Below are 26,351 nucleotides of genomic sequence, written 5' to 3'. Positions count from 1 at the left end.
TTCCAGTGAGTCAGAAGTTTACATGCACTAAGTTGACTGTGCCTTTAAACAGCTTGGAAAATTCCAGAAAATGATGTCATAGCTTTAGAAGCTTCTGATAGGCTAATTGACATTGTTTGAGTCAATTGGAGGTGTAGCCGTGGATGTATTTCAAGGCCTACCTTCAAACTCAGTACCTCTTAGCCTAGTGGTTAGAGCGTTGGACTGGTAACCAAAAGGTTGCAAGTTCAAATCCCTGAGCTGGCAAGATACAAATCTGTCATTCTGCCCCTGAACATGCAGTTAACCCACAGTTCCTAGGCTGTCATTGAAAATAAGAATTTGTTCTTAACTGACTTGCCTAGTAAAATTAAAATAAATAAAAAATCATGGGAAGATCTAAAGAAATCAGCTAAGACCTCAGAAAAATAATTGTAGACCTCCACATGTCTGGTTCATACTTGGGAGCTATTTCCAAACATCTGTACAAACAATAGTATGCAAGTATAAATACCATAGGACCGCGCAGCCATCATATCGCTCAGGAATGAGATGCATTCTGTCTCCTAGAGATGAAGGAACTTTTGTTCGAAAAGTGCAAATCAATCCCAGAACAACAGCAAAGGACCTTGTGAAGATGCTGCAAGGAAACAGGTACAAAGTATCTATATCCACAGTAAAATGAGTCATATATTGACATAACCTGAAAGGCTGCTTAGCAAGGAAGAAGCCACTTCTCCAAAACCGCCATAAAAAAAGCCAGACTACGGTTTGCAACTGTACATGGGGACAAAGATCCAACTTTTTAGAGAAATGTCCTCTAGTCTGATGAATCAAAAATAGAACTGTTTGGCCATAATGACCACTGTTATGTTTGGAGGAAAAAGGGGGAGGCTTGCAAGCTGAAGTACACCATCCCAACCGTGAAGCATGGAGGTGACAGCATAATTTTGTGGGGGTGCTTTGCTGCAGGAGGGACTGGTGCACTCCCAAAATAGATGGCATCATGAGGCAGGAAATAATGTGGATATATTGAAGCAACATCTCAAGACATCAGTCAGGATGTTAAAGCTTGATCGCAAATGGGTCTTCCAAATGGACAATGACTCCAAGCATACTTCCAAAGTGGTGGCAAAATGGCTTAAGGACAACAAAGTCAAGGTATTGGAGTGGCCATCACAATGCCCTGACCACAGTTCTATCGAAAACTTGCGGGCAGAACTGAAGAAGTGTGTGCGAGCAAGGAGGCCTACAAACCTGACTCAGTTACACCAGCTCTGGCAGGAGGTATGGGCCAAAATGTACCCAACATTTTGTGGGAAGCTTGTGGAAGGCTACCCAAAACATTTGACCCAAGTTAAACAATTTAAAGGCAATGCTATCAAATACTAATTGATTGTATGTTAACTTCTGACCCACTGGGAATGTGATGAAAGAAATAGAAGCTGAAATAAATCATTCTCTCTACTATTATTCTGACATTTCACATTCTTAACACGACAGGGACTTTTTACTAGGATTAAATGTCAGGAATTGTGAAAAACTGAGTATAAATGTATTTGGCTAAGGTGCATGCAAACTTCCAACTTCAACTGTATACCCGGATTATGAAGGGCACAGATTGACAAGGCAATGTGCAACTAACAGACTATGTAGAAATAATTAGGCCCAGGCTACACCTTGTTCTTTACCCTAGTTCGACAGTAAACAAAATAACATCAATCATGCAAGATCAGGTAGACAGCAGTCTACACAATAAGCAGCAAACACATCCACATCAATTCAATATTGCTTTCTGTAGTCGAGCACATCAAGGAACTGAATCCTATGTGCCTGTTTGGTTATAGTTCATCCTTTAATCTAATATAGACTACATTTGCCATTTAAAATCACATTACAGGGGAAGAACACTATACAAAGCCTATCCAACAAACAGATATATTGTCTCATGGAGTAAAAGGTCATTAATCATGTGCAATCATGCAATGGACACATTTTGAAATGTCCAAAGAACAGAGAGAATCTAATCTGAATGAACATCTATATATAAAAATATTGTCGAAAATAATGATATATGATTTATAATCTGGAAAAAATTGTCTTTCAAACCTTTTCCCCCTCAGGAGACTGAAAATATTTGGCATGGTTCCCCAGATCCTCAAAAAGTTCTACAGCTGCACCATCGAGAGTATTCTAACCGGTGGCATCACCGCCTGGTAATGGCAACTGCTCGGCATCTGACCATAAGGTGCTACAGAGGGTGTGAGTATGGCCCAGTACATCACCGAGGCCAAGCTTCCTGCATTCCAGGACCTAAATAATAGGCAGTGTCAGAGGAAAGCACATAAAATTGTCAAAGACTCCAGTCACCCAAGTTATAGACTGTTTTCTCTGCTACGGCAAGGCAAGCGATACCAGAGCGCCAAGTTACATAGCCTCATTATTGTTATTCTTATTGTGTTACTTTTTATTATAATTTCTTATTTTAGTCTCTTTGGTAAATATGTTCTTAACTCTTCTTGAACTTCACTGTTGGTTAAGGGCTTGTAAGTAAGCATTTCACGATAAGGTCTAAACTTGTTGTTTTCGGTGCATGTGACAAATAAAGTTTGAGTTGATTTCAAATTCAGTGCAAATTTTTATCTGTCTGCCTGCCTGCCTCCATAGCTGCCTGTCTGTCTGTCTGCCTTTGTGTCTGTCTCCCTGCCCTGTCTGTCTGTCTGTCTGTCTGCCTGCCCTGTCTGTCTGTCTGTCTGTCTGTCTGTCTGTCTGTCTGACTGCCTGCGTCTGTCTGTGGATATTTCTGTCTGTATGTACCCCTGTCTGTCTGTCTGCAGTCTGCCTGTCTGCCGGCGTCTGTCTGTCTGTATGTCTGTGATGTCTGGATGTCTGTCTGGCTGTCTGTCCCTCTGGCTGTTTGTGAGTGTATATGTATGTTTGTCTGTTTGTCTTTTTGTCTGTCTGTGTCTGAGTCTTTCACCAATTTACCCATTGCGGCTCTGGACTTACACATCAATGCCCTTGATGCATATCAATATGTCAATATCCTGCCTGTGGAGGTGGGAGAGAGTTGAGAGTAAGGGGTTGGGAGGGAGATAGAATGGAGGGGTGGAGGGAGTGAAGGTTGTAGGGGGAGAGAGAGGAGGGATGGGAGAGAGAGAGTCAACAGACAGGTGGGACAGAGGAAGGAGAGGGAGGGATTATTAAAGAGGAAGAAGGGGAATTAGAGAATAGAGAGAGAGCAAGAGAGAGCTAAGTCTATTTCTGTCTGTGAGTTTACAGGTATGTCTGTCTGTAAGTTTTTCATCAATTTACCGATTGCAGCCTTATCACCATATTTTCCAATTGACTGCAATGTATTGACGTACAAATCGATTTGTTGATACTCATCTTTTCCCATTGAGTTGAAATGTATTGAGATAAGTGTTAATTAGTTAACTTTTATATTTTACAATTGACTGCAATGTATTGACGTACAAATCGATTTGTTGATACTCATCTTTTCACATTGAGTTGAAATGTATTGAGATAAGTGTTAATTAGTTAACTTTTATATTTTCCCATTGAATGCAATGTATTGACAAAAGCATTAATTGGTTGAGACTCCTCTTTTCTGATTGACTGCAAATGTACTGACATAAGCATCAATTGGTTGATACTCATCTTTGCCCATTGACTACAATGTATTGGCATGTGTCAGTTGGTTGAAGCTCATCTATTCCAATTGACTGGAATGTATTGACATAACCATAAATTGGTTGACACTCATCTTTTCCATTTAACACAATGTATTGACAATAGCATCAACACTGTGACTGACACATATGTTTTGATTACTACATGATTCCATATGTATTGTTTCATAGTTTTGATGTCTTCACTATTATTCTACAATGTAGAAAATAGTAAAAAATAAAGAAAAACCCTGGAATGAGTAGGTGTGTCCTACTCATTACTACACAATTCCTTATGTATTGTTTCATAGTTTTGATGTCTTCACTATTATTATATAATGTAGAAAATTGTAAAAAAAAAAAAATAAGTAGGCGTGTCCAAACTTTTGACTGGTACTGGTACATATAAATGTGTCTTCCTTGACAATCTATCATTGATCATCAGAAACAGATTCCACATGTTCCCTCTAACCTGCACACACTCACCTCCTCCAGGACTGCCACACAGAAGAAATACCAGGCCAGAGAACACACAGAGACCAAGAGACACAGAGAACAAGAGATTGAACTTCACTGAGTTCGCCCCATTAGCTTTCATTATACTGCATAGATCAAAGATTGTTTTTGTGATTGAATCAACATTATACCAGCCCCTTTTCAATGCAACAAACCAAAAACAAATCTAACTTTGGAAGATTGAGTCTGTGATTTTGTTATAGGCAGAGCCAGAGCTCAATGGAGTAGAATATACGGGGTAGCCCGTGAGCAGTCTTTCAATCACTTGCAAGTGAATGCACTTTGCACTTTTCAGATCAGTTCAGATCAGAGCACAAAGCCATGCATGTGCACATTGTTGATATTCTTTGCTAGCTAGCGAGTTATTAGCCCTGTTTTTAGATAAGTATAGCTCAGCAATGGGGAGTAGCTTCTTCCTACGAGAGCACAAAATGTTTAGGCCACATTTCAAGCTGTTTTTGAAAAGCCAGTCAGGTAAAAAGCTATGTCTTAATTAAAGGGGCAGTGTTGTATTTTGAGACAGGCTTGAGAATGCAGTGGGGTAGCCTACATTGTCGAATTCTCTATATGGTAATAATAATACATTTTATTTTGCAAAGTGGTTTCTTGCATCATACAGCACAATGCAGTTTACAGTCACCTATTTGGCCCATGGTGTTACAGACCAAGTAAAAAAATCATTAATTCATGTCAAAACCTTTGTGATGGAAAAGTCTCATGCAATGTAGGGCTTCAGTGAACACTGGGCTACTGTAGGCTATATCATAGAAATCAAAGCTATGTCTGTGTGAAAATGTTACGGGATTTGCTCCATTGGTTTTGTTGATAGGCCTACATTATGCTCAAATAGCCACGATAACCTATTGGTTACTGTCTAAAACTGTAAGGGTACAGCCTGTGTTCACTGTAAAATGTGAGCTGGAAGTTGCACAAAATTCAATTTCCTGCTCACAAGACCTAAAATCTGCTCAGTGCCACCAAAAATTTGAGGGAATACTGCATGTAACTACTACATAATATTTGTCTGTCTGTCTGTCTGCCTGCCTGTCTGTCTGTCTGTCTGTCTGTCTGTCTGTCTGTCTGTCTGTCTGTCTGTCTGTCTGTCTGTCTGTCTGTCTGTCTGTCTGTCTGTCTGCCTGCCTGCCTGCCTGCCTGCCTGTCTGTCTGTCTACCTGCCTGCCTGCCTGTCTGCCTGCCTGCCTGCCTGCCTGTCTGTCTGTCTGTCTGTCTGTCTGTCTGTCTGCCTGCCTGTCTGCCTGCCTGCCTGCCTGCGTAAGTCTTTCACCAATTTACCCATTGCAGCTTTCTCACCATATGTTACCATAGACTGCAATGTATTGGCATAAGCATCGATTGGTCTAAGCTCATCTTTTCCCATTAACTGGAAAGTATTGACATAAGCATCAATTGGTTGACACCCACCTTTTCCCCTTGAATACAATGTATTGACATAAGTGTACAACACTGACACATACTGTATTTTTTTTCCGTTGACTGCAATGTTGCCCCAGCATGGGTCAGTGATATATTCCACATGTTGTGAGCAATTATCCTAAACCATTGGGTTACATGCTCATCAAACCAGATGTGCACGTGCGTCCGTGTGCGCCATCGCGCACGTTGATTTTGTTCAACCTCACCAGAAGCGATCAGGACACGCATGTTGAAATATCAAAACAAACTCTGAACCAATTATATTAATTTGGGAAAGGTCAAAAAGCATTATACATTTATGGCAATTTAGCTAGCTAGCTTTCTGTTGCTGGCTAATTTGTCCTGGGATATAAACATTGGGTTGTTACTTTACCTGAACTGCACAAGGTCCACTACTCTGACAATTAATCCACAGATAAAATGGTAAACCTTCCTTCAGGCTCCTTTTTCTTCTTTGGACTTTATATGACGGTTGGCAACCAACTTTACGGTGCATTACTACAACTGACTGGAATGAGGACCTCAGTTAATCTTTCAATCACCCACGTGGGTATATGCTCCTAAAAACAAATGAGTAGATTGGAGAGGCTGGACTTGCAGCTCGTTGAGCGTCACAAACAGAACCAATTTCTATTTTAGCGACCGGCCATGCAGACGCTTGCTGATGCGTGCGAGCAGTGTGGGTGCAACGATTGAATAACATGTAAGTGTACATTAATTTTGGTGGTCAGCATGTTTTTCTTATCATATTGCTACTAGGGGCGGTTTCCAAAGGGTTAAAAAAGGTTGATTCTTCCCAAATTCTTCCCAATCTTCCCAAACATGACATTTGAAGTCCATCAACTCAAAAACATTTGTTGACCTCCTTTGGATACAACGGTCTTGCAGTTTTAGAAACTAAGAGCCTTGTTAGAATGAATTCTGACGAGAATATTGGTTGCATTTTTTTTTATTATTGACTTGAAACAGTCTGTATCTGTCTGCCTGTGTGCCTGCCTGCCTGTGTGCCTGCTTGTCTGTCTGCCTGTCTGTCTGCCTGCCAGCCTGCGCGTCTGTCTGTCTGTGAGTGGATATGTCTGTCTGCCAGACTGAATGTATGGCTAATCTCTGGCATTTGATTCCTCACAAAGACAGAGGTTGTGTCTCAAATGGAACCCCATGTACCATATAGGGAACAAGAAGCCATTTGGGCCCAGCACGGTTCTTAGAGGGCTAAGGTGAGGTGTCTGTTATACACATCAATCTGGTCCCTGTGCTCTGAGAATTTGAGTGGATTAAAGATTGATGTTCAATGAGAGCTGCACTCAGTGAACAAAATCCTTCGTATTGTTTTTTTCCCCTCTTCAACCATCAGTCATATTGGATGAGGTCTGCATTAAAAAGCTATCTCTGAGGTCCGCATTTAAAAAGCTATCTCTGTCCACAAAGCTTTGTGGTTTCAAAATGCTCCCGGCCACAATACTAAAGCATGTGAGGTGCAGCCAAGCTCACTTGGAAAATCAAATAATGTTTTTGATAAATAGATAAATCAAATACATAAATAGATGAATCAAATGTATCTGCATCATCTTTTTTATCTCTATGGTCTAGTCAGCTCACAAGTCAGAAAGTGGTCTCAGCTTGACCTCAGGCCATAGAGATAAAATAATTTCCGATTTTATTTTGTTCTGTACTATTTCTATTGTCCCTATTGTCTATTAAAGCGAGAGTTCACCCTAAAGTCTGTTGACTCAACTTGACCTTCAACCACCTCTTAGGTATTATGAAAACGTCTGAATATTGTGGTAAACTGTCCCATTAACTCCTCCTGGGGCCTCACACATTAGCTCTTAGCAGGGACATCAATATACATGTACTGTAGTCCAAATGGCACCTTAATTATTCACTGTGTTGTACACTACTTTTGACCAGCACTCCGGTCAAAAGTACTGCACTATATAGAGAATAGCGTGCCATGGGATGCAGGCTACTGGTTCATAGATCTCATAGGACCTTGATCAGAGTATCAAAGCAGGGAGGGAAGACTTGGGGCTTGACTGTGGCAGAAGCACTAGTCCAGTCTACTTCTCACAAAAATGCATATGTGATCTGTCAAGGTATTTTTAGGCTAAGGAAAGTAAACAGACTAGCTGTATGGCTAAATTACCATAAACACAACTTATTCCAAATATCATCAGCAAATATAGTTATTCTAACGCTTTATTGAACAAGCTAATTAGGTTTGGAAGACATGCTAAACTTGTTATCACATAAGTGTTTATAGAAAAAAGGTCTGTTTTATCTCATTTTTTTAAACATAGTTGGTCAGTGATTTAACACTCTCTGACCCTTGCTTACCAATCTGCATTTGCCTGTGAAGCTGTAGCCTAACCACAAACTAATGCCACAGAAATCCATCAAAACGTAATGTATCAAAACTCTTTGTTGAGTAAATGCTTTGTAAAAGCAGCAGCGGTTCTCTACTGGCATGTGGTCGAGCATGCCGATTAATTTCATACATATTTTGCGCCATACATTTTGCACACCACACTAAAAGGCTCTGCATGGTCAATCTGACATCTGTGGTGTTCGTGCAGCATTTACTGCAATGCGGCCTCTGCAGAAGTCAGAACATTCATACTTATTGCGCTTCGCGGAACAGAGCTGTTGTGAAGGAAGTTGTCAAGGAAGTGAGTTTGTGTTTTTATAGGACCTCCCACCCATCCCCACCTACCGCCAACCAATCATGTCAATGCAGAGCTGTAATGTCCCATCCATGGTGTTACAATATTTGGGAGGAGCACAGCGATGCGGTACAAAGCTCAATTTGGCCTCTGCATGCCTCTGGAGGCTCCGCAATTGCGTCACACCCTCCAAACCAAGCTTCTGACCACATTTTCAGATCAGGCATACATTGGCTTTAATACCAATACTCTTTCCATTCATGCAATAGTTGATCAAAAATGACAACTACAAAGTAGACCTAAATATGCAGAAAGCTTAAATTCTCGTTAATCTAACTACACTGTCCAATTTATAGTAGCTATTGCAGTGAAAGCATACCATGCTATTGTTTGAGGAGAGTGCACAGTTTTGAACTTTAAAAGTTATTTATAAACAAATTAGCCACATTTAGGTAGTCTTGATACAACATTTTAAACCGGAATTCAATGGTTCATTGGATCAGTCTAAAATGTTGCACATACACTGCTGCCATCTAGTGGCCAAAATCTAAATTGCACCTGGGCTGGAATAAGACATAATGGCCTTTCTTTTGCATTTCAAAGATGTTGGTACAAAACAAATACAATTAACTTTTTTTCTTTGGATTATCTTTTACCAGATCTAACATGTTATATTTTCCTGTATTCCTTTCACGTTTTCTTTCAAATGGTATCAATAATATGCATATCCTTGCTTCAGGGCCTGAGCTACAGGCAGTTAGATTTGGGTATGTCATTTTAGGTGACATTTTTTTTAAAGGGGCGGATCCCTTCTTAGGGCTGCAATCCCGTTAACGGGATGGTATGACAAGTGAAAGTGCAGGGCACCAAATTCAAAACAACAGAAATCTCGTAATTAAAATTCCTCAAACATACATGTATTTTTAAAGGTAATCTTGTTGTTAATCCCACCACAGTGTCTGATTTTCAAATAGGCTTTAGAGCGGACGTACCACAAACAATTATGTTAGGTGACGACCAACTCACAGAAAAACCCAGACATTTTTCCAGCCAAAGAGAGGAGTCACAAAAAGCACAAATAGAGATAAAATGAATCACTAACCTTTGATGATCTTCATCAGATGACACTCATAGGACTTCATGTGACACAATGCATGTATGTTTTGTTTGATAAAGTTCATATTTATATAAAAAAAAATCTGAGTTTACATTGGCGAGCTACATTCACTAGTTCCAAAAACATCCAGTGATTTTGCATAGCCACATCAATTCAACAGGAATACTCATCATAAATGTAGATGAAAATTCAAGTTTCCACTTGGAATTATAGATATACCTCTCCTTAAGGCAACCGCTGTGTCATATTTAAAAAAAACTTTACGGAAAAAGCAAACCATGCAATAATCTGAGACGGCGCTCAGAAAATAAATGAAATTATCCGCCATGTTGGAGTCAACAGAAGAAATGACATTATAAATGTTCCCTTACCTTTGATGATCTTCATCATAATGCTCTCCCAGGAATCCTAGTTCCACAATAAATGCTTGATTTGTTCGATAATGTCCATTATTTATGTAAAAGTAGCTACTTTTGTCAGCGCGTTTTGTACACAAATCCAAATGCTCGTGCAGGTCCATCCGAAAGTCAGACGAAAACTTCAAAAAGTTATATTACAGGTCGAAGAAACTTGTCAATCTAAGTATAGAATAAATCTTTAGGGTGTTGTTATCATAAATCTTCAATAAAGTTCCAACCGGAGAATTCCTTTGTGTGTAGAGAAGCCATGGAACGCAAATCGCTATCATGTGAATTGCGCGTGACCAGCCCTTGGCTCTCTGCCAGACACCTGGCTCATTCAGCTCCCATTCAGGCCCACAACACAGTAGAAGCCTAATTCAAGTTTCTAAAGACGGTTGACATCTAGTGGAAGCCCTAGGAAGTGCAACTTCATCCATATCCCACTCTGAATTCAATACGGGCTGGGTTGAAAAACGACCAACCTCAGATTTCTCACTTCCTGTTTGGATTTCTTATCAGGTTTTTCCCTGCCATATGAGTTCTGTTATACTCACAGACATCATTCAAACAGTTTTAGAAACTTCAGAGTGGTTTCTATCCAATACTAATAATAGCATGCATATATTAGCAACTGGGACTGAGGAGCAGGCCGTTTACTCTGGGCACCTCTGAGCACCTTTCATCCAAGCTACTCAATACTGCCCCTGCAGCCTTAAGAAGTTATTAAGGCCTTTAAAAGCACAAGGGATATAAAACATGCTGTAATGTTTCTAAACATTCTACCTAGCAGCTAACCAGTTTGCACCATTTCTTTGTAATTACAGTAAAATACTGTGAAATACAAACCCCTCCCCTTCCTTCATCCTTTCATTCATTCATTCCGATTAAGGTAGCGTTTTTTTTTTTTTTTTTTTTACAGTATATATGTTTTTACAGTATAATACAATACATGTCATGGTATCATACTGTGTGTCATTACAAAGTACTTGTTTTGATACCATATTTATATTACAGTAATTGTACTGTAATATGAAATACAGAATCTTACTTGCCACCAAGCCGCCTGTAAGCTACTGTACTGTCAAATTCATGGTAGCCCCGTTACAGTGTAGCCCCTTTACAGTGTAGCCTTCTATCCTTGTCTGCCTCCTTACTGCTAGCCTACATTCGTCACATTGCCTACCTTAGTAACACCCAACAACTCCACCCTGATTTTCAACCCTGGATGATAACGCCAAAGCCTAATGAAAGTGATATTAGGCGTACTCTGAAAAAATATAATACAAATAATAAATTATACGCGACATGTTCATCTCTATTGCCTAATGCCTGAACCCTCGATATTTAAAATGAAAATCATCATCACAGTTATCAGGCTATTTACTTTTAATATGGAGACGAACTGAGGATTTAAAAAAGGACAAATTGAACCATTTCCTTTTTTAAATCCTCATCATTCCGTAAATCATCGACCATATCCGACAAAGCCCGAGAATGCTGCGAACAATTTGTGTGAGAGCAGAGAAGGGATTATTGTGCATTCTTGAGCGCTACAGAGGAGAGCGAGAAAGAGCGCATTTCACTGTGCGATAAACAGCGGTTGAGCTACTGAGAGGAGAGGAGACATTCGGACACATTGCTTCTCTACTTGGAAAATATATGGTCTAATTCAGCAGAACTGTCCATCAGGTCCTATACATCTCAAGGATTATACTTTAAATTCCTCCTTGTGTAGCCTATTACGGAGAGGACGCACGCCCGGAGGAGAGTAGAGGTGGACATCGGGACTGAGAAGGAAAGGAATTGTATTCTTTCTGAAGTGGATCGAGAGAACCAAGTGGTTGCTATTTTCGAAGACAGAAATGCCAATGACCAGGGGACCTAGAGAGAGTGAGTTTTTGCATTTCATATACTATTGACAATTCATGATTGTGGTGTTTGTTTGACTGACATTTGAATCACATGTATTGTTCAGGAGTGGCCGCATTTTAGCCCACTGATAATGATGCCCAGTGATTTGGAATATAGCCTGGCTATTGGTAAGAATAATTTCGTCATCTTGAAAAGTTGTGTGCTGAGTATGAGAGGGATATTGTTTTTCTGGCTACTTCATGACAGAATACATCCAAATGTCAATCGATTCAGAGCTTGTTCGAGATCAATACGGCTGTGTACACGCCTCACGGGCAAATAGCAGGCAGGAGCACCTGTCAAGCAGCTCTATGCTCTGCTCTGTTCACCCGTTGAACCTGTTACATAGAGACAAACAGGTTGGGTGAATTACAGGATGGAGAGGGGTCAATTAACAAAACATTGTATCCTTTGTCACAACACATTGGCATGTAAATTATTACAACTATTTCGTTTTATAACAGCCTAGTTGTTTGCACAATACATGACATGTATCGAATTTGCTATTGGATAGGCTACCAATAAGATACTAATTAACATAATTGGAAAATCTTAGTAGACTATTTGTTAAAATACTGGTGTAGGATCATATTTTGATCACCCTGATGCAAGCGAACTTTTCTGCAATGCAGGAAAAAAAATGTGTAGTGTATTTGAGTTTTAAAAAGGCTTCTGAAGTTTGTAATTTCCACTTTGAAATTTACGGTACAAAAATGTATCGACCCCTACAAAAATGTCCATTATAATCCACATAATAATTCACATTTGCTGTTGCTGCAGGATTTTTATCCTGCTGTAGCAAACTAGCTCAAATTAAGATCCTACACCTGTCTAATACATAGGCGACTTCAAGGCCATTATTCAAACCCACATATCTGCGTCCACAAGAAGCAAATCAGGCTGCGTTTAGACAGGCAGCCCAATTCAGTTTTTTTTGTCCGCTATTTGGTCTTTTGACCAAATGCATCAGATCTTTTCACTCCTAATCTTTTTCAGATCTGTGAAAAAAAGATCAGAATTGGGCTTGCCTGTCTAAACGCAGCCTTAGTGGTCTGTGCAAACTGGTGTTTGTGATGGAACTCACCGTTTTGCACTGATCTATTTCTGGTTGTTTGCAAATAGGGAAACAGGCTACCGGTGGCTTTATTTGTCACATTATATGGAACATGTGAATATGACGATGTATGGGTCTATTGGGATAAATCATTTATTTTCAGTTATTTCAGTTATTTCTCATCAATCCACATTATGCATTACTTTCAGAGCCCCTAAATTATGCCATCAAGGTTGGAATCTATTTGCCTGGCTAGACATTTCTTTCCCACTGTCATTCGTGTAGAATAAAACCCTCTGGGGTTTAATTGGCTAGTATTTGAAAAAAAAACAGCAAACATTTTGTTGAATTTTCAATGTGTTATCACCTATGCGTTCAACCATCTCAAAGCACAACCAAATTCCAATGGAAAACAATGTCTGATATACGGTTCAGTTGTCGCCCAAATGTCTATCACTGCGCGTTCAACTATTTTAAAGCACAGCAAAGTTTAAATGGGAATACAATGTCAGATATTTTTGTTATTTAAGCAACAGAATAATGTGTTATCACTCTTCTTCATCTAATAGCAGAACCAAATGTCCTGGACTGCAGTTGAGATTACAATAAAAGTATATGGTGCAAGTGATCAATGCCGTTCGAGATTCTGCACAGAATATTAGAATATTAAGGCGATTGTGAAGATCTCCACAGAACATCGACGATCTATGCATTCCATACTGAACATGCACACTCTATTACCCCAGCAAAAAGAGAAACGTCCCTTTTTCAGGACCCTGTCTTTCAAAGATAATTCATAGAAATACAAATAACTTCACAGATCTTCAATGTAAACGGTTTAAACACTGTTTCCCATGCTTGTTCAATAACCAATAAACAATTAATGAACATGCACCTGTGGAATGGTCATTAAGAAACTAACTGCTTACAGACGGTAGACAATTAAGGTCACAGTTATGAAAACGTAGGACAGTAAAGAGGCCTTTCTACACCTAAAGAAAGAAGTCCAGGGTCCCTGCTCATCTGCGTGAATGTGCCTTAGGCATGCTGCAAGGAGGCATGAGGACTGCAGATGTGGCCAGGGCAATACATTGCAATGTCCGTACTGTCAGACGCCTAAGACAGCGCTACAGGGAGACAGGATGGACAGCTGATCGTCCTCACAGTGGCAGACCACGTGTAACAACACCTGCACAGGAACGGTACATCCGAACATCACACCTGCGGGACAGGTACAGGATGGCAACAACAATTGCCTGAGTTACACCAGGAATGCACAATCCTTCCATCAGTGCTCAGACTGTCCTCAACAGGCTGAGAGAGGCTGGACTGAGGGCTTGTAGGCCTGTTGTAAGGCAGGTCCTCACCAGACATCACCGGCAACAACGTCGCCTATTGGCACAAACCCCAACGCCGCTGGACCAGACGGGACTCGCAAAGAAATGCTCTTCACTGACGAGTTGCGGTTTTGTCTCACCACTGGTAATGGTTGGATTCGCGTTTATCATCGGAAGAATGAGCGTTACACCGAGGCCTGTACTCTGGAGCGGGATCGATTTGGAGGTGGAGGGTCCGTCATGGTCTGGGGCAGTGTGTCACAGCATCATCAGACTGAGCTTGTTGTCATTGCAGTCAATCTCAACACTGTGTCAAACGCTTGTCAAAAAAATAATAATACTTTAAACAAATCAAAATACATTTTATATTAGAGATTCTTCAAGCAGCCACCCTTTACCTTGATGACAGCTTTGCACACTCTTGGCATTCTCTTAACCAGTTTCACCTGGAATGCTTTTCCAACACTCTTGAAGGAGATCCCACATGTGCTGAGCACTTGTTCGCTGCTTTTCCTTCACTCTGCGGTCCGACTCATTCCAAACCAACTCAATTTGGTTGAGGTCGGGGGATTGTGGAGGCCAGGTCATCTGATGCAGCACTCCATCACTCTCCTTCTTGGTAAAATAGACCTTACACAGCCTGGAGGTGTGTTTTGGGTCATTGTCCTGTTGAAAAACAAATGATAGTCCCTCTAAGCCCAAACCAAATTGGATGGTGTATCAATGCAGAATGCTGTGATAGCCATGCTGGTTAACTCTGCCTTGAATTCCCCAAAAAATCACAAATAACAATTTGTTTTGATTTGACCAGAAAAGCACCCCCACACCATAACACCTCCTCCTCCATGCTTTATGGTGGGAAATTCACATCCGTTCACCCACACATCGTATCACAAAGACATGGTGATTGGACCCAAAAATCTACAATTTGGACTCCAGACCAAAGGACAAATTTCCAGCGATTTAATGTCCATTGCCCGTGTTTCTTGGCCCAAGCAAGTCTCTTCTTCTTATTGGTGTCCTTTAGTAGTGGTTTCTTTGCAGCAATTCGACCACGAAGGCCTGATTCACATAGTATCATCTGAGCAGTTGATGTTGAGATGTGTCTGTTACTTGAACTCTGTGATGCATTTATTTGGGCTGCAATTTCTGAGGCTGGTAACTCCAATAAACTTGTCCTCTGCAGCAGAGGTAACTCTGGGTTTTCTATTGCTGTGGCAGTCATCATGAGAGGCAGTTTCATCATAGTTCTTGATGGTTTCTGCTACTGCACTTGAAGAAACTTTAAAAGTTCTTGAACATTTCTGTATTGACTGACCTTCATGTCTTAAATGATGATGATGGACTTTCGTTTCTCTTTGCTTATTTGAGCTGTTCTTGCCATAATATGGACTTGGTCTTTTACCAAATATGGCTATCTTCTGTATATCCTGCCTACCATGTCACAACACAACTGATTGGCTCAAACGCATTACGAAGGAAAGACATTCCACAAATGAACTTTTAAGAACTTTAAACTAACACCCTAAGAAGATTGTATTTGGTACAAATCGTCCCCTACATTCTAGACCTCAGCTGACTCTGATAATGATTGATAATGATCTGATAAATACTGATCCTACATCTGCATTGCTTGCTGTTTGTGGTTTTAGGCTGGGTTTCTGTATAGCACTTTGTGACATCGGCTGATGCAAAAAGGACTTCATAATACATTTGAATGAATCTGATTGATAATGAATGGTGTGCCTGTTGACTTAGTTGAGGAGACTAAATTACTTGGTGTTACCTTGGATTGTAAACTGTCATGGTCAACAACATATTGATTCAATAGTTCTGAAGATGGGGAGAGGTCTGTCCATGATAAAGAGATGTTCTTCTTTTTTGACACCACACTCCACAAAGCATGTTCTTTAAGCTCTAGTTTTATCTTATCTTGATTATTGCCCAGGCATAATGTCAGGCGCTGCAAAGAAGGACCTAGAAAAACTGCAGCTGGTCCAGAACAGAGAGGTACGTTTTTCTCTTCACTTTAATCAGAGGGCTAATATCAATACAATGCATACCAGTCTCGGAGATTGACTGTATCACTTCTTGTTTTTGTTGGAAACATTCATGTGTTGAAAATTCCAAATTGTTTGCATAATCAATGTACACACAGCACTGACACACACACTTACCCCACCAGGAATAGGATCTTAATAGATGATAGCCAAAATGGTTTGAACGCTAGAGCCAAATTCAGACAAATATTGGGTTCAGAAACTGCCAGAAGCTTCTGTTTACCACAGTAAGCATTTCATTCTATCTGTTCTCCTCTATTTTTGCTGGCTGGCAAAGTACCAGGATGTTGTTTCTGGTTTTGAATCTGAACGTATAGAACTGAATTTGAAAACAGAATCTGAATGCATCTGAGAAGTTAAATATATGAAACGTTGATGATCTTGAAATTACAGTTTGTAAACTTGATAAACAGATAATGAACACAATATCTACCATATTGCAACTGAATATATAAACATTACATTTGATTCTTCAATTAAAATTTAAATTAAATGTTAAAATTTAATGCAATATTCAATATATTCAGATTCAAATCATGAATTATAAAGTCAATCTATGAGTTCAATGATTACAGTTGTGCATAAAAAAATCTCAAAAATATTTACATTCAAATTCAATATACAAAACGTTATTTTTATTTCATTTAACCTTTATTTAACTAGGCAAGTCAGTTAAGAACAAATTCTTATTTACAATCACTTTACAATGACGGCCTAGGAACAGTGGGTTAACTGCCTTGTTCAGGGGAAGAACGACATATACAAATGACAAATTATGTAATTCAAGTACAATTTCTGTTGGCACTGAAATCGCTCCATATGTAGGACTATGAATGCTCTAGCCTTGATAATTATTATTATTTATTTATTTTGTCATTTGAAAATCAACCAGTGCTCCACACAGCAGCGCCCACATATAGCAAGTGTCTATGTAATCTGTCCAGGGAGAGGAGTTAGATTTGAGGAGGAAGATCCAACATGGTCTATTGGGTTTGATGCATTAACTTTCCTCCCTTCAAATCCAACTCGTCCTCGCTGTTGTCTGCGTGACTTACCTGGCTGCTGCTTTGTGCAGAACCGTTACAATAGGTAGTATGGGTTCGACTTGCAGCATACATTTAGCATTTATTTAGTCTAATATTACCACATACCATTTTTTAAAATTATGATAATTCCCTTTAGTCTAAGAGCTATTTGAAAATACTGCCTGACATTTCATCCTGCTTTGGTGGGATGGGGTTTTAGTTAATAGACCAATAAGAAAGAGAGTTCCAAACCTCTCTACCAATAACACCTAGTTTTCAGTGTTCCCCTCTCCACTCAGACCACTCCCAGACAGTCCTAGCAAAGAGAGATTGCTCTTTGCTAAGAATAAATGTTGGTTTCTTTCTGACCATTTTAATTGAAAACAATCACAGTAAGTTACTTAATTGTTAAATGATCAAATAAATTATTTGATATTGACGTACAAACGGCTGCATTGGACCTTTAAGAATGATATTATTGTCGCATTATTATGACACCTATGATCATGATACACTATACTGTTTATACAAAAGTATGTGGACACCCCTTCAAATTAGTGGATTTGGGTATATTTCAGCCACAACCGTTGCTGACGTGTATAAAATTGAGCACACAGCCATGCAATCTCCATAGTCAAACATTGGCAGTAGAATGGCCTTACAGAAGAGCTCAGTCCCTTTCAACGTGGCACCGTCATAGGATGCCTCCTTTTCAACAAGTCATTTTGTCACATTTCTGCCCTGCTAGAGCTGCTCTGGTCAACTCTAAGTGCTGTTATTGTGAAGTGGAAACGTCTAGGAGCAACAATGACTCAGCCGCGAAGTGGTAGGCCAAAAAAGCTCATAGAATGGGACTGCCGGGTACTGAAGCACATCGCGTGTAAAAATGGTTGTTCTCGGTTGCAACACTCACTACCAAGTTCCAAACTGCCTCAGGAAGCAACGTCAGCACAATAACTGTTCATCGCAAGCTTAATGAAATGGGTTTCCGTGGCCGAGCAGCCGCACACAAGCCTAAGATCACCATGCGCAATGCAAAGCATCGGCTGGAGTGGTGTAAAGCTCGCTGCCATTGGACTCTGGAGCAGTGGAAACACATTCTTTGGAGTGATGAATCACGCTTCACCATCTGGCAGTCTAACGGACTAATCTGGGTTTGGCGGATGCCAGGAAAATGCTATCTGCCCCAATGCTGGTTCAGGCTCCTTAGATCCAGTGAGGGGAAAACTTAAATCTACAGCATACATGACATTTTAGATTATTCTGTGCTGCCAACTTTGTGGCAACAGTTTGAGGAAGTTCCTTTCCTGTTTCAGCATGACATATCCCCCGTGCACAAAGTGAGGTCCATACAGAAATGGTTTATTGAGATCATTGTGGAAGAACTTGACTGGCCTGCACAGTCCTGACCTCAATCCCATCGAACACCTTTGGGATGAATTGAAACGCTGACTGTGAGCCAGGCCGAATCGCCCAACATCAGTGTCCGACCTCACTAATGCTCTTGTGACTGAATGGAAGCAAGTCCCTGTGGCAATGTTCCAACATCTAGTGGAACGCCTTCCCAGAAGAGTGAAGGATGTTATAGCAGCAAAAGGGGGACCAACTCCATATTAATGCCCATGATTTTGGAATTAGATGTTTGACGAGCTGGTGTCCACATACTTTTGGTCATGTAGTGTATGTGGCAGCAATAATGCGGATTTTTACAGAGTAACTATTAACATTTCTAGTAATTCCTGCATTTTGGCATTTACTATATCATTTACTGAGTATTTAAGATCTAATTTCAGTGGCTGTGTCTCTTCACACAGTGCTCTTCATTAATCCCAGTTCTCCGGCATTCAAAAGAAACCAGAATTGAAATCTGAATACTGTAAAGTATGTATATTGTTTTAAAAATTATTATCTGTGTGGCATATTTGGGAGCACTTCAGTAAATTGTTAGTTCTTAGTAAATGACACTTCATTTTCAATTGCTCATGATCATTAGTCACCAACTATACTTTAAGCATACTTTTTGATTACTAGTTTTTTTGTATGTTTATTTAACTAGGCCAGACAGTTAAGAACAAATTCTAATTTTCAATGACAGCTTAGGAACAGTGGATTAAACTGCCTGTTAAGGGGCAGAACGTACCTTGTCAGCTCAGGGATTTGAACTTGCTCTAACCACTAGGCTACCCTGCTGCCCCAGTTTAGTATACATCCCATGGCAAAACTAGTTGTTCGTTTGCCTGATGCCTCAATGGTTCACAGTCTGCATGAGTTTTCTAGTCATGTTGATATTCACTGTGTGTGAATGTTTTTGCTTTGAACCTCAACAGAAAGCAACTGATTTGCTTTGACATTTAAAAGCGATAGTCAGCATATGTTTCATATATGCAGTACATACATAGAACGCTTTACAAGTCAAATGATACTTCAGTCGGGGGCATGTTACATCTTTGAAATATGTTATAATGTCATTCTTACACCTGATAATGTAAAACACATTTCACTGCACCTATCAGCCATAGTAGTACAGCACCTCTGGAGCAAATTAGGGTTAAGTGCCTTGCTCAAGGGCACATCAGATATTTCACCTTGTCGGCTCAGGTATTTCGAATTAGTGACCTTTCGGTTACTGGCCCTTCTAACCGCTAGGCTACTTGTGTAATGATGTGCGCTGAGAGTCGGTAAGCAAGTTCAGGGAGTGAGTGTTCTAATAAATAAAACGGAACATAATACAAAACAAGAAACACTAACAGCACCCAGACATGAAACTGAAACAGAAACAATGACGCCTGGGGAAGGAACCAAAGGGAGTGACATAAATAGGGAAGGTAATCAAGGAGGTGATGGAGTCCAGGTGAGTCTGATGATGCGTAAGTACGCGTAACGATGGTGACAGGTGTGAGCAATAGCGACCAGCCTGGTGGCCTAGAGGTGGGAGAGGGAGCAAATGTGCCAGTACCCCCTCTCCGCACGATGCCAACCAAAATGACGATTCCAGGGATCAGGAGCAGACCGGTCACCTCTGCTGAGGCACGGAAAACCTGTCAGTCCGACTGAGACGCGGGAGCATGGCAACCTAGAGGGCCGGAGAGAGCATACGTGATGGTACCCCCTTCCCTGGTGTGTTTCGGCTCCTGCCGCAGGATGCCAACCAAAGAGACGATCCCGGGGATCAGGAGCGGACCAGTCACCCTGGCTGATGCGCTGGAACCTGTTGCCAGCTGGGGCACGGGAACATGGCGACCTAGAGCGCTGGCGATAGAGCATACGTGGCAGTACCCCTTCCCCGGGGCGTTCGGCTCCTGCAGCAGGATGCCAACCACATGGACGATCACAGGGATCTGGAGCGGATCGGTCACCCAATGGCTGAACTGGAAAGAGACATTTACACTGTGTGCATTCCAAATGGCAACCTATTCCCTAGAAAGTGCACTACTTTTGACCTGAGCACTATGGGCCCTAGTCAAAAGTAGTGCACTATAAAGACAAGAGAGTGCGATTTGGGAAGCAGGCACTGTGTGGTGTGGACTGGGGATGGATGGATGAATTAAATGATCTGCATAAACCACAATAACAACAGAGCCCAAGCTGTAGGGTTCTCTGTCTGTCCCCAAGAAGGGACAGGAACATGTAGTGTGTCACTTGGTTGTCAATGTATTGTCCGTCTGCTGATTGACCTATCTGCAGAAAAGTCCAGGTTCTCTCTTTGCTTTCATTTCCCAACAATTGAACAGCAACAGAGTGGCTCTGGGATTTCAATTACACCGGCCTATTGTTCGACCGGCATACAGGGTATGGTTGGCAATGTTTTTGTCTCGTCACAGGGCAAGGGGAAGATCCTATCAGCCACAGACCTAACTGAGTGCAAAATAGTACCCTACTAACTATATAGCACACTACTTTGCCCTGATCAAAAGTAGTGCACTATGTAGGGACTAGGGTGCCATTCAGGACTCAAATCTAAAGGCTATGATTTCCCCACTGTGTTATCAAGGCAATTGGCACTGTATCTAGTAATTCTACAACTGTGTCATTGTGTATGTGGTGGTCTGCCACTGTGTTTTCTGTCTGTGATGGCTAATAGGTATTAGTAGGTTGATTTGAATTATGGAAACTTCATTAATTAGACTAAACTTCATGAAAAGCGCTCTCTTTGTCACAGAAGGCAATAGGTGGAAATAATTAGAAATACGTTGTAATCACTGTGCCGCAACAACATACAATAGTGTTTTCTATTCAATTCAACAGAAACTTGTATTTTCTTCATTTGATGAACAAATACAACATTTTGGTGTGTGGGCCTATACAGGATGATGGTGTTTTCTAATCGTGTTTTCTTTTGAATTCAACAGAGATGTTTATTTTCTTCATTTGATGAACAAATGCACATTTTTGGTAGCCTGTCCCAGAGCTGTTTGTGCTTTTAACTTCAATGCTGTCATTGGCATGACAATGAGTAACCAAGAATTTGGCACTCAGGAATTCAGGCAGCGGTGTAAATTCTACTTAAGTTGTTTTTGGGGGGTATCTGTACCCTACTTCACTATTAATATTTGCAACAACTTTTATTTTTACCTTACGACAGTCCTAAATAAAATCATGTACTTTTTGTATTCTCTGACACCTAAAAGTACTAATTTTGAATGCTTAGTACTAATTTTGAATGCTTTTTTCCGGCGGACTCACATTGTTCTGGCGGACACATGCTTCATTTGTAAATGATGTCTGAGTGTTGGAGTGAGTCCCTGGCTATCCATACATTAAAATTACAACAAAACGCTGCCGTCTGGTTTGCGTATTATAAGGATGTATCGGTTTTCTATATGCGATGGAGAGTCGGACCAAAATGCGGCGTGGCCATTGTGATTCATGTTTAATGAAAACAAATGGAAACACGAATCAGATACAAAAACAATAAACCTAATACAAAAACCGAAAATAGCCTATACTGGTGTAAACTAACACAGAACAGGAACAAGGACATAAGGACAATCACCCACCAAACCCAACACCAAACAGGCTACCTAAATATGGTTCCCAATCAGAGACAATGACTAACACCTGCCTCTGATTGAGAACCATATCAGGCCAAACATAGAACTAGACAAACTAGACATGTTACATAGAATGCCCACTCATATCACACCCTGACCAAACAAAACATAGAAACATACAAAGCAAACTATGGTCAGGGTGTGACAGTACCCCCCCCAAGGTGCGGACTCCGGCCGCAAAACCTGAACCTATCGGGGAGGGTCTGGGTGGGCATCTGTCCGCGGTGGCGGCTCTGGTGCTGGACGTGGCCCCCATTTCACCATAGTCTTAGTCCACCACCTTGTCCGCTTCCTTGGCCTCCTAACTACGGCGACCCTACTGCATGACGCCACTGGACAGAGAGGCAGCTGCTCGGGACAGAGGGGCTCTGGCGCCTCTGGGCAGAGGGGCGGCACTGGCGGGCCCCTGGCTGACTGGCGGCCCCTGGCTGACTGGCGGCACTGGCGGCCCCAGGTTGACTGGCGGCCCCTGGCTGACTGGCGGCACTGGCGGCCCCTGGTTGACTGGCGGCCCCTGGCTGACTGGCTGCACTGGCGGCTACTTGCAGACTGGCGGCACTGGCGGCGCTGGGCAGACGGGCGGCTCAGGTGGCGCTGGGCTGACGGGTGGCTCAGGCGGCGCTGGGCAGACGGGTGGCTCAGGCGGTGCTGGGCAGACGGGTAGCTCAGATGGCGCTGGGCAGACGGGAAGCTCCGGCAACGCTGGAGAGGAGGAAGGCTCCGGCAGCGCTGGACAGGCGGGAGCACCTGTAAGGATGAGCCGGAGAGACAGCCTGGTGCAGGGGGCTGCCACCGGAGGGCTGGTGCGTGGAGGTGGTACTGGGTAGACCGGACCGTGCAGGCGCACTGGAGCTCTTGAGCACCGAGCCTGCCCAACCTTACCTGGTTGAATACTCCCGGTCGCCCTGCCAGTGCGGCGAGGTGGAATAGCCCACACTGGGCTATGCAGGCGAACCGGGGACACCATGCGCAAGGCTGGCGCCATGTAAGCCGGCCCAAGGAGACGCACTGGGGACCAGATGCGTAGAGCCGGCTTCATGGCATTTTGCTCGACGCTCACTCTAGCCCGGCCGATACGCGGAGTTGGGATGTACCGCACCGGGCTATGCACCCGCACTGGGGACACCGTGCGCACCACAGCATAACACGGTGCCTGCCCGGTCTCTCTAGCCCCCCGGTAAGCACAGGAAGTTGGCGTAGATCTCCTACCTAGCTTCGCAATACTCCCTGTGAGCCCCAATACATTTTTGGGGTTGACTCTCGGGCTTCCTTCCACGCCGCCGTGCTTGTTTCTCCAACTCCATTCTCCTGTAACCCTCTTCGCACTGCTCCAGCGAATCCCAGGCGGGCTCCGGCACTCTCCCTGGGTCGACCGCCCACCTGTCTATTTCCTCTCAAATCGTATAATCCAGACTTCGTAGCTCCTGCTGCCGCTGCCTGTCATCACGCCGCTTGTTCCTGTTGTGGTGGGTGATTCTGTAACGGTTTTCTATATGCGAAGGAGAGTCGGATCAAAATGCGGCGTGGCTATTGTGATTCATGTTTAATGAAAAAATATGGAAACACGAATCAGATACAAAAACAATAAACCTAATATGAAAAACCGAAAACAGCCTATACTGGTGTAAACTAACACAGACCAGAAACAAGGACAGAAGGACAATCACCCACCAAACCCAACACCAAACAGGCTACCTAAATATGGTTCCCAATCAGAGACAATGACTAACACCTGACTCTGATTGATTGACCATATCAGGCCAAACACAGAAACAGACAAACTAGACACACAACATAGAATGCCCACTCAGATCACACCCTGGACAAACAAAACATAGAAACATACAAAGCAAACTATGGTCAGGGTGTGACAAAGGAACTTGAAATTATTTGTACTTTTACTTTTGATACTTAAGTATATTTTAGCAATTACATTTACATTTGATACTTAAGCATATTTAAAACCAAATACTTTTAGACTTTTACTCAAGTAGTATTTTACTGGGTGACTTTCACTTTTACTTGAGTCATATTCTATTATGGGGTCTTTACTTTTACTCAAGTATGACAATTGGATACTTATTCCACCACTGCACTCAGGGTACAGTTTTGGCTGTGTATAGCAGGATTTTGCTGCATCGTTCTCTGGCTCCGTTACACCTGTTGAGAAGACAATTTCTGCACTTTGAAGTGAAACACTGTCAGTACAAGGAGGAGGAGGAGGAGGAGGAGGGGGACACTTACACTTTGTAGTTGTAGCTATGCATTTTAAATGTTATAACAGCAAAAACTTTTGCATTGTCAAAATGTTGGGATATCTTTTGATCATGGAGCCAAAAGGTGTTGCTATACTTTCATTGCTCAACCTGCAGGATTGTCTCAGTTAGAGGGATGTAGACCATAGAGGAGGATGATTGGCATGTTGTTGATTCAGATTGTCCTGCCCTTCACCCACATTACTTTGTAAAAGTTGCCACAGCGGAGTCTCTTAACTAGGCGTCTCTGTCATTCTATTCTCTTATTCTCCCACCCTCCTGTCTGTCATTCTGCAAATAGGCAGTAATTACCTAATTGAGAGAGAGAAAGAGTGAATGAGTGAGAGAGAAATACACACACACACACACACACACACACACCATTAATTAATAAAACATCAGAGGATGACTGGTTTTCTGAAAAACTGTCAGGCCCCAAAAGAAGGATTTACCAAATGCCTTAGCTTACAGGGGCTATACTTATTCTTCTTGTTTGCTTGAAGATAGAACACATTTTTTTCTTTGCATACTTTAGGTATTCCCACTGTGTAAATTGTGCAGTGGGAAAGTGACTGAGAGCATTTTCTTTTTGGTGAATAGCTTACAACATACTGTACATAACAAGTAACGCATCAGATTAGCAAATTGTAAACTGATCAAATTATCTTCAGCTGTAAAAGCTGATCAGATAACTTGGGTTGGTCTATAAACTTTCATGTACAATGAAACACATCAACTGTGAATATGACATCTAGAATAAATCTGCCATAAAGTGGGTTGAATTGCAACATAACCCTTTACCATCTGTGAATACAGAACTGTGAGTTTCGTTGTTGTAGTCAACACTGAAGATGGTTAGCATTTCTTTACAGGGTGAGATCAAATTAGTAACTAAGCGTTGTCCTTCCTGGGAGACCACCGTGTGTAATTAACATCTGAGAGGAAACAGATAAAAGCCTACTGCTGTCTAACGCTTAATTTCACATTGATGTTTATTCAAAAGAGCACTTATCTAGAGTCCTATCCATCTCCCATTAGAATACTCTAGTCTAGGACCATCAACACCTAACACTTTACCTCCACTTTATAAGAAGAAAACACTTTACCTTTGCGTTATAAGAAGGACAAAATAAAGGCAGGTGTCTTGTGTTCATAGGTTTTGGGTAAAAGCATTCGCTAAATGACATATATAGTGTGGTTTGGCTTGTGTCAACGTCACTTGGGTTGAATGTTTTTACAAGTTTTTTTCTCCATCTGACAGTGGATCTTATTATTTTCCATTTTTGAACACTGTCAACTATCAAGTGCTCTCTATCTGTTACATAGTGTATGGCTCTAATGTAGAAACAATGTGAAATTGTCATGGGCTTTAGACTAAAAGCTTGCTGCACTTAGGCCTGTACTGTATTGTATGTGAGTGTGGGCCTGTTGTGTAAGCCACTTCACAACTACCTTGGACATCATCCCATTTAGCTTGTGTCAAAAATACTACCCTATTCCTTATATAATGCACTACTTCTAAATAGTTGTGCGCTAAATAGGAAAATAGGGTATTATTTTTAGAAGTACTGCACTATTTTGGGAAAAAGGTGCCATTTGTGTCGCTATCATCATCCAGTTTACTCCCGAGCCATTCGATTCCACCGTGATGATTTAACAGTTTAGCAAAAATAGATGTTTTCTTCTACTTTGCGAAGATCTTTATATTTTCCTTGCCAGATATCTGTGCTACTTACTATACCATGTGGTACTTTACTCTGCCAATATGGGATGGACTCCAGAAATAGAGCGAGCCAAATTAGCTGGCTGTACAGTATGCTACATTCTAAGAAAACCCTTTGAAGAACCTTTTTTGGTTCCAGGTAGAACCCGTT

The 26,351-nt window shown here is 41.5% G+C and overlaps 1 protein-coding gene across 1 annotated transcript in view; it reads left to right on the top strand.

The window, feature by feature from the left end:
• The first annotated feature begins 11,368 nt into the window (after window positions 1-11,368).
• The window catches only part of LOC135556249 (receptor-type tyrosine-protein phosphatase F-like), a 426,619-nt gene continuing 411,636 nt past the window's right edge, over window positions 11,369-26,351 (top strand). The window contains exon 1 of the mRNA XM_064989280.1: window positions 11,369-11,674. The gene's annotated coding sequence lies outside the window, so the exon portion shown is untranslated. The remainder of the gene's footprint in view (window positions 11,675-26,351) is intronic.

The sequence above is a fragment of the Oncorhynchus masou genome, chromosome 15 (assembly GCF_036934945.1).
Source record: "Oncorhynchus masou masou isolate Uvic2021 chromosome 15, UVic_Omas_1.1, whole genome shotgun sequence".
In the NCBI taxonomy this organism is placed as follows: domain Eukaryota; kingdom Metazoa; phylum Chordata; class Actinopteri; order Salmoniformes; family Salmonidae; genus Oncorhynchus; species Oncorhynchus masou.
This window is presented reverse-complemented; position numbering and strand designations above follow the sequence as displayed.